Source organism: Zeugodacus cucurbitae, chromosome 4 (genome assembly GCF_028554725.1).
Source record: "Zeugodacus cucurbitae isolate PBARC_wt_2022May chromosome 4, idZeuCucr1.2, whole genome shotgun sequence".
Taxonomy (NCBI): Eukaryota; Metazoa; Arthropoda; class Insecta; order Diptera; family Tephritidae; genus Zeugodacus; species Zeugodacus cucurbitae.
Window position 1 is genome coordinate 66,590,758 of NC_071669.1, and position 8,926 is coordinate 66,599,683.

Below are 8,926 nucleotides of genomic sequence, written 5' to 3' on the forward strand. Positions count from 1 at the left end.
GTAGCTGTACAAACGGGACATTTGCCGTGAGGATCAGCCTCTGAACATACCCTAACCTTGTTAAGATCAATTTAAGTAAGTTAAGTACACAAGACGAAATATCTCCTGTCATCAAAAAAACAGTCAGCGCATTCGCGCCTTCCGCACGTCACTGCTGACTGTCATAACTTTGAAGTTGGAGATAATTTCGTATACTTACGCAGCAGCAACAACAGCAATAATAAAGTCAGCCTCGAAATCCAGCGCAGAATCACTCTTGCCAACAGGTGCTACTTTAGACTGAGTAGGCAATTGAAAAGTTAAGATCTCTCTCGACGAACAAGAACCAAACTCTACAAGTCAGTCATCATACCCGTCCTGACTTACGGTGCAGAAGCGTGGACGTTGTCAACATCCGATGAGACGACACTAGGAGTTGCGGAAGAAGAACAATGGCAACGGCGAATATCGCAGACAATGGAATGATGACGACAGTGTTCCAGCTCTGAAAGTGTTCGATGCAGTACCCGCTGGTGGAAACCGAGGAAGAGGGAGATCTCCACTCTCCATCTCTGTCGTTGGAAGAACCAGATGGGAAAGGACCTGGCTTCTCTTGGTATTACCAATTAGCGCCAAACTGTCAAAAGGAGAGATGCGCTATTTTGAACTCGGCATAACATCGTAAGCGGTTCCTATGTCAAGAAAAAGAAGAAGTTCACTTTTCCGTTTTCTTTAAAATGAAGGAGGGATTTAAAGCTTTTTATTTTGAATTTTTACAAGGTTTTGTAGAGTAAAGCTCGAAATCGATGACATTATTAGTTTAATTAGTTTAAGCCTCGACTGACGCACATTTTAAGAAATTTCTAATTTTTAAAACTTTAAAGTCAAAAAAGCTATACGTTTTTACAGAGAAGGAGGTACATATTTAAGGTAGTCTATTACATTCGGCTAATTAAAAAACCACTGCAGCATTCTTGAAATAAAATAAAAAACATTTCGTTAAAATAATAGACAGACGGTAAAGACAAAGATAACTGAAACTATTTGCAACTTGTGACAGGCGAACTCCGACAAGGAAAATCAAACAATAAAATGTTAGTATGCTAATTTACAAGATGCTTTCATTCCATCGATTAAACATGAATATCAAAAAGTGGTGTGAGAGAGATAATGACTTAATTATAAGTATATTGTAGCTTATCTATGCCACAGACCCAACTATTAAGCTGTACGCGAACTTCATTAAAATACCTAAAGAAGTCAAGTGGAAAACTCTCACAGAAAACTTTAAGTCTGTATATACATATATATGTATCCGCGTATACCACTTATTAAGGAAACAGCTCACTCTACACGAAAGCGCTCACAAACAACGATAGCGATGTAGCCCCCCTCAAATATATCCCTGAACACAAGTCTCTATACAAAAGAAACAAAAATGCGTAAAAAGTCATTCCCATTTTAGTAGCAATTTCCAGCGAAAGTTACGAAACAATTGAGTTCTAAATTTACTCAACTTGTTTTGTTGTTGTTGCCCCAACAAATCGAACGTCTATTGGAATTGCTGTTTAGAAAAGTAAATTTCACTTTAGAAGACAACATAAAAATGAATGTGTAGCAATAGCGAATGCCAAGCATAACAATGAAAATGTGAGCCAAACAACAACAGCAACACCAGCAGCAACGGTAGCAACAAAAATGTGGACCACAACTTAATAAAAATGTTGGTCTATGAGCAATGAATGGAGAAAGCTCAAAAGAGCAGAAAACCGTGTCATAGAAGAGTTAAACGGCGAGAAACTACGCATGGTTGGAGTTGATTGGACGGCACACGGTCATTTACTCGTCGATGTAACGAGCAAGCGACCAAACGAACAGGCGACCAAACCGAACGACTGCTTCACAATGTCCCTAGCGCCCAGCAGCGCAGAGGTCCAGCGTTGGTATTGCCGAAAGCATCATAAAAGTACGCATATTGATTTTTATTTGTTTACCAATGAAGCCCCTACAATCAACTGCAACAACAACAATAATGACAACAGCAACAATAGTAGAATGAAAGAAACTAAAAGAACATAGAACAACAATATAAATTGTAATTTGAGCGATATAAGCAACAAAGCGGAGAGAGAGCCACATAAAGTCGCAGAAGTATGAAGCTCGAGCTTAGATGTGTGTTGGTGGATGGGTTAATAGAACAATTGTGAAGAACTTTATGCTCTCCTTCGGGACGCGCCATTAATAAATACATACGGACATGTTTATATGTGAAAGAAAAACTTTTGAAAATAGCTGCAGCTTAACAATAGGCATGGAAAATCCCTAATTTTTGATTGTCAATTGCACGTTGTACTTTGAACAATGGCGGTCGCGAGGGTGGACTCACTAAATATATGATTTTTGTGAAAGAAAACTTGTTAGAAATCTGATTTATCGAGAGACTTTTATGTGAGAGGCATATAAACAAGATTTTGGCATTTCACTTAAGGAAACAATGATGGAGAGGGTGAGTTTCGGGCAAGTCAGTCTTTAAGTGATGGACAAATTACGTGTAATCCTTAAATGTAGTTTACTCCAGTTTTTTTTAATAGAAAGCAATTAGCGAATTCATTAGCAAAAAATGTTGTACTAAATATATAAACCATGAACTCATGGTCACCTCTCAAGTCTCCTGTTAAATATCGCTCCATTTTCCTATTTTTCATGATCATTAACAGTCACCAACAATCTTTTGCGAGTAGAAGAGCGATTTTAGGTTAGGTTTAGAGGTCGTTAGGAACTTGGAGAATACTCCACTGCCAGACAAACAAAAATAAATATTCTTATTATTTCCATAAATACAAGCCATAAATACAGCTATACAAGTAAACTTTGCTATAAAGGATCGCACCAGCAACAAGCATATCTGGATGTAATTATTTTTGAAAAGTGGGTGTGGCCCGCACCTAAATAAGTTTCTTATCAATATATCGGAAACCAATAAAGCTATATCAAACAAACTTTCTGCATTCGTTTCCCTTTACGGACTCCAAAGCACACGATAAATATTGATATAATCGGATAATAACCGATATATATATATTTTTTTTTGATTATAAATTGATATAAATATTAACGATGTTCACCTCCCATACAAAATTTAGGTTCAAAATTACTAAAAGTGCGTTAACTCACTAACGGAAAACGTTATAACTCAGATTTAAAAAAAAAGAAAACAGGCATGGCGTCGCCCACTTATGAATCAAACACCATATCTCAAAAACCACTAAAAACTACTAATATATGATGGTTTTCGATATTCTATTCTACAACGATTGCAATGAAATGGGACATCATTTCTTTATTTCTAGACACCCTGATGCCAGGGACGGAAAATTAACGAAATCGTATATCTGGTTCCATCCGTTGTCCTATATCTGGTTACACCGTATCAGGTTCCGGTAAAATCATTTCCGCTTCCGGTAACTTATCCGGTTGTGGCCACCTCATATCATCCGGATTTCGGTATAATCATTATCCATATCCGGTTCCGGTTACCCCATACTAGACACTCTGATGGATGGCGGAGAGGCCACCTATGATCCGGTGATCCTATACCCGGTTACCACACATCCGGTTCCGGTAACACAATTACCCATATCCGGCCACCCCACATCCGTTTCCGTTTGTCCCATATCCGGTAAACTATTTCCATCATATACCATTTCCGGTTCCGAACACATCTATTAACATCATATCCGGTTACCCAATATCCGGATCCGGTAACATCATTACCCTGACTTATCAAAATAATCTGTCCATCTGTCCGTGAAACGAATAACTTTAGTAAACAAATACTGTATATCATCTGTGACTTAACTTGTGGAAAAATTGTCGAAACCGAACTATGACTATTTTTCAATACATGGGTTTTTCAAAAACTCGGTGGGCTTTACTCCGCATATATTGGTTAATATGTGAGATATCGTAGCAAAATTAAGTATAGTCTTTTATATAGTGTACTTCGGTGGTGAAAATGAGTTAAATAGGTTCAGGAATTACCTTAGCCCTCATATATTCCTTATTCTATTGCACGAATACATATATGGGTAAAATTCTTTCTTATATTAATAGAACTTTATCAATAGATTGCAAGAGTATAAAATGTTTGGTTGCAGCCAAACTCAGCCTTTCCATATTTGTTAATTGAATTTAATATTTTTCTATGCGTGAACTGCGTTTTGAATCTTTCTTGCTTCACGCGCAAACCAACAACTTCAGTTCCAGGAAGTAACAGCCGCACAGGACAAGAGCGGAATTTTTAACTAATTTGGGCCACTTTTGGGTTTTAAGGCTTCTTTTAGCTGTACACAAAATGGTAAAGCCAAAAAATGGCAAAGGATCAAAGAGCAAAAATGTAATAACCGCAGGCTGAAATATATTTACAACGCCTAAGCAGGCAAAAAGATAAAATAAATTTACAATAAATAACATCACTTATTTGTAAGAACTTTAGCCCTTCCTTCCTTCTTTTCATTTCTATTTGACTTTATTATATACCACACATACATATCATAGTAGTATAGATACTATAGTGGCTGACAAAGTTCTATATTTAATTTTCAAATCACTACGTTTATAATCACACAAACCCAAAGCTCATTTCCAGATGCATATATTACAATCCACTAGCCTAAGGCACACATATATACACACTTACACTTGAACTAACTTGCATATTTTCACATCAAGTATGGTTGGCTGCCACTTATTGAAGATGCATGCACACATTTTGACCCAGAAAAGTGAAAGGAAATAAAATATGAAATTATGAATATTTACAAGCCATCGTCAAGTGTGTGGAGGGGGATCACATGTGAGTGCTAGTTGCAACATAAATGCAAGCATGGCTGCGTGCTGCTATTTACCAAAAAAAAGAATAAGCAGACAAAAGTGTGCATTGCAAGACGGACAGACAAGAAGATGGACAGCAGCGAGCTTATGAAATTTAAATGCGCCACATAACTGATAGTTGCGTGCAACATAAACACATGTGGCATGCGTACATTTGCCACATTTACCCTTCCAAACACACAGAGCGCATACTTATGTTGGCAGTGGCTACTCTAGACTTGACAATGTGGGCCAGCAGGACACAGCGTACTGCAGTTGAAGATGAAAACAAATATATTAGAAATGCACACACACACGCATGTGTTGCCATGCATTCTTGCTGCAATTATGAAATTGAGCACAAGACAACATGTGGAATGTGTATTTGCTTTTCGCTCTAAGCAAAACAAATAGACAGGATGCTGGGGTTGTATACAAACCACACACACAAGTGTATGAAAGTATGGCAATGTATGTGTGTCTGTGTGTGTGTGCGTCGGGCTGCATGTAAGCGAGCCATGAGCTTATTATTATTCTATACTTTTGTTATATTTCTAATGGCTGCTTTTTTCGATATTTTCAAAGCACAAGCGGGTCGCTAGCTGACACAGTAATGCTTGTGGGCCAACTATGCCGTTATGTTGCTGCAGTCATAATGTAAGCGTATTGCTGCAAGTGCCACAACACTGAACTGAAAGTTGCGATTTGTTATTACATAATTCATAAATTTTTAATTTAATAACCATTAGAAAGCTGAGTGAGAGTGTTTACACACAATCTTTGTATGTATGTATGTGTGTGTGTCTAAACAAACAAAATTTGTGCTTTCGATTTCATGCGCCACAAATTCGATTTCCTTTTCGCTAGAAAGCGTGTTGACACACACACAAACAAGCAAGCAAACAAACACGGCAATGATTTATGAGCCAAAGCTTGTATGCGTTTCAGCAAGCAAAACTTCGTGACCACGCGAATCATAGTGTTAAAGTGAAGCGCAAAGGGAGTGTCAGTATGAGTGAGCGATTGGCGTTGGTGAGATTGTGGTGTCTGCGATGGCGTGAAGTTGTATGACGGCAGCGGCGTTGTATGCCGGAAGCTGCTGTTGACTCATACGCCATGGCGGCCCGGTGGCAAATGTTGTCGTGTAAGTTCCGACAGCAGCCCCTCCCGGCGAAGCGAGAACAGCATGTGGCAAGCTTAGAAACTCTAACTAACAACTGTGCGTGTAAACAAAGGCGTGTAAAATGTAGGGAAGTGCTGCCAACAAAAGTGTCCCGCCAATAAATCTCCCTTTGCTGGCTTGAGCATATGTAACTCGAAAAATGTGGCGCTTGCACGGTTTGGCCACGAAATGACAAATGTCTCAATCGATCTCTTCTTTTTGCACTGTTGTTGTTGTTGTAAGTTAACAATTTGTTTTTGCCATATTGTTGTTGTTGTTGCTGTATGTTTACAGGTGATGCTGACATAGAAAACCACGAGCACACAGCTAAAGGCAGCAAGACAGCTTCAAGAAACGTTCGCAAATGTTGCGACAGTTAAGAAGCTACGCTGAGCGTGTCAGCTATTTTTGCAGCAAACAGCGACTTGGCGGAATATTTTTTTTATACACACATATACATATATACAAATATCTCAAGCTATATATATAAATATAAGTATATGAAACAAAAGTAGAGCACTCTTAGTGCTACTTACAAAGTGTTTGCGCTGCAACACTCCAACTGCATCAATTTCAACATTTGCAGCAGAAATATCCTTAACAACAAAAACAACAACAATATGTGCAGCGTGTAGCGCAAATAAAGACAATACCTGCACGGCATGTGACAATCACAAATCGTCCCTTCTGCTGTCTTGATTCGCTGGTTTGCAGCCAAACCTAAGACGGTAGCAAAGCGAACGACACATTGTTGCATTGTTGCTGAGGTGTAAATTGCATTTTACGAAAGCGAAAAACAATACTAGAATCTGAAGATGAAAATTCCAAGTATTTCTAGGTGCGCGAGTGCTCACTCACATGCTCCGGTTGACAAAAACTTTAGACAAAAGACGTGATTGCATTGTTGTAATATTTATTTGGGAATTTTCGTCGTGTCTTCGAAGCATTCCTGCTCAGAACTGTGGACATTAAAGTTATTTTGCGTATGTGGAAATTAAGAAAGCTTTGCTAGGTTGAAGTAATAAAATAATTAGGAAGTGGAGTTATATTTCCGGTCGAGATTCGTTGGAAAATGTTTAATGATAACCCCAAAGCAATAGAATTTGATGATTTCTGACAACTGTGAATGTTGTTGTTGTATCGGTTACTCAGGCCTGGCCCAGCCCAGCCTAATTGTCATCGAAGTCCTCTAACGGGAGGCCCAGGAAACGAGCTGTTTCGATAGGGCCGGACCAAAGAGAAAGGGGTGCAAGAAGAGAGGTGGTTAGTGTCATGCGAGAACCCTTTGCATGCAAGACATATATTGAGTATGTCAGGGTCTAGTCTGGATAGGCAGAAGTTTAGTCTGCTACAATATCCAGAACGAAATAGCGCGAACAACTCTAGCTCTGTGTCTGCAACGGTGGGTGTTTTTTTTTTCAAGTACGCCATTCACGGGTAGGGATTCAATGAAGGTGTTAATAACTCCTCTGTGAATGACGTTCAGTGCTTGTCTATAGTTAGTCGCGTCCGAAGACTTGTCGGTATAGTCTTTTAAGTCGTCGACGTATTTCAGGAAGGTACTCTTGACGGCTCTGGGAATCGGCTCGGCTTCCAGCAAGTAACTGCAGGGGTGATTTCTACGAAAGCATCCCAACAGAAACTGCTTGGTAAGCATTATGCTATGCTCCTTAACAGGTAGCATGCGGGCCTCATGGTGAAGGTGCTCAACCGGAGACATCAAGAGGCAACCTGTGGCTGTTCGGAGGGCGGTATTTTGGCAAGTCTGGATCTTCCCCCTCTGCGCCTTACTACATCCAGGCGACCATATTGTGGCTGCGTAGTTAAGGACCGGAATGTGGACTACTGTGAATAGTAAAAATAAACTAGACAAAGTGATCTTTTGTGTTCCCAGATAATATCTACCGATTTCGAAATTCATTATCTTCCCAACGTGTCACTTTGACATTTAGAGGATTGTTAGCGTATAACCGATGTATGGGATTATAAAACGTGAATCTCTATCGCACACAGTTATCAATTTTGAGGTTATGTGTTATCTACTATATATGGAGAAAAATTCACTTTAATTAAAGTAAATAGTACAAAAAATTTAGAAGGTGTGGCAACTCTGAGAACATAAAAGTATAGAAGTGAAAAATAATTTTCAAGCTTCAATACATACGGATATAAGACCTTAAACAACTTAAGGGCATATAAAAATACTGTAAGGAAAATAAAGAGAAAAAAATATAATTGAAAAAATTCAAACATATATCTGTACTGTGTAAAATAGTTTGACTTACCTTCAATATAATCAGCAATTTAATCGCCTTAATTAATCTGAAATAAATAAGAAAATAGCTTTTAGTGAAATTCGAAGGCTTTAAAGCTTAAAGTAGCTTTTCATATTTTTTAACTATTTGAGCTTTTCTAGACCTATGCACATATTTCAGGTTTAACAATAAAAAAAATCGCAACACTTAATTAAAATAAAATCTTCAAAAGTACCTTACATAAGCTTTCCAAAGCCTGCAAAACGTTGTAAAAAGATTTGAAATTATTTTTCTGTCACATGTTCACAAAATCGCGCAGATTTAGACTTTGAGGCCGTCAGTTTAATTGCTCTAATTGCGAAAAAGCGAGTGACAGTGAGCTCAAACAAAACCAAAACTGTTTGTGTTGTGCTTTTCAGCTTAAATAGGTATCAAGCAGGTTTTTGCTGTTTGCCAACACTGCACCCTTCCACGAGAATTATTCGCTTAAGCCGTATTTACGCCCAAACAGCCATAACAAAATGATAATTATTAACTCTTTTACTTTTGCGCCACGCTTTATAGATAAATATTAAAAGAGTTTTCGCCCCTTCGGTGCGTTGGTAAACGAATGTGCGAGCCATATATTTTCGCAGCGTACTTACCAAGTCACTTAAAA

The 8,926-nt window shown here is 38.4% G+C and overlaps 1 protein-coding gene across 1 annotated transcript in view; it reads right to left on the reverse strand.

Annotated features, from left to right (window-relative positions):
* Con (connectin) overlaps positions 1–8,328 on the reverse strand; it is a 158,958-nt gene extending 150,630 nt beyond the window's left edge. Inside the window, exon 1 of the mRNA XM_029041027.2 lies at positions 8,299–8,328. The gene's annotated coding sequence lies outside the window, so the exon portion shown is untranslated. The remainder of the gene's footprint in view (positions 1–8,298) is intronic.
* Positions 8,329–8,926: the final 598 nt, after the last annotated feature.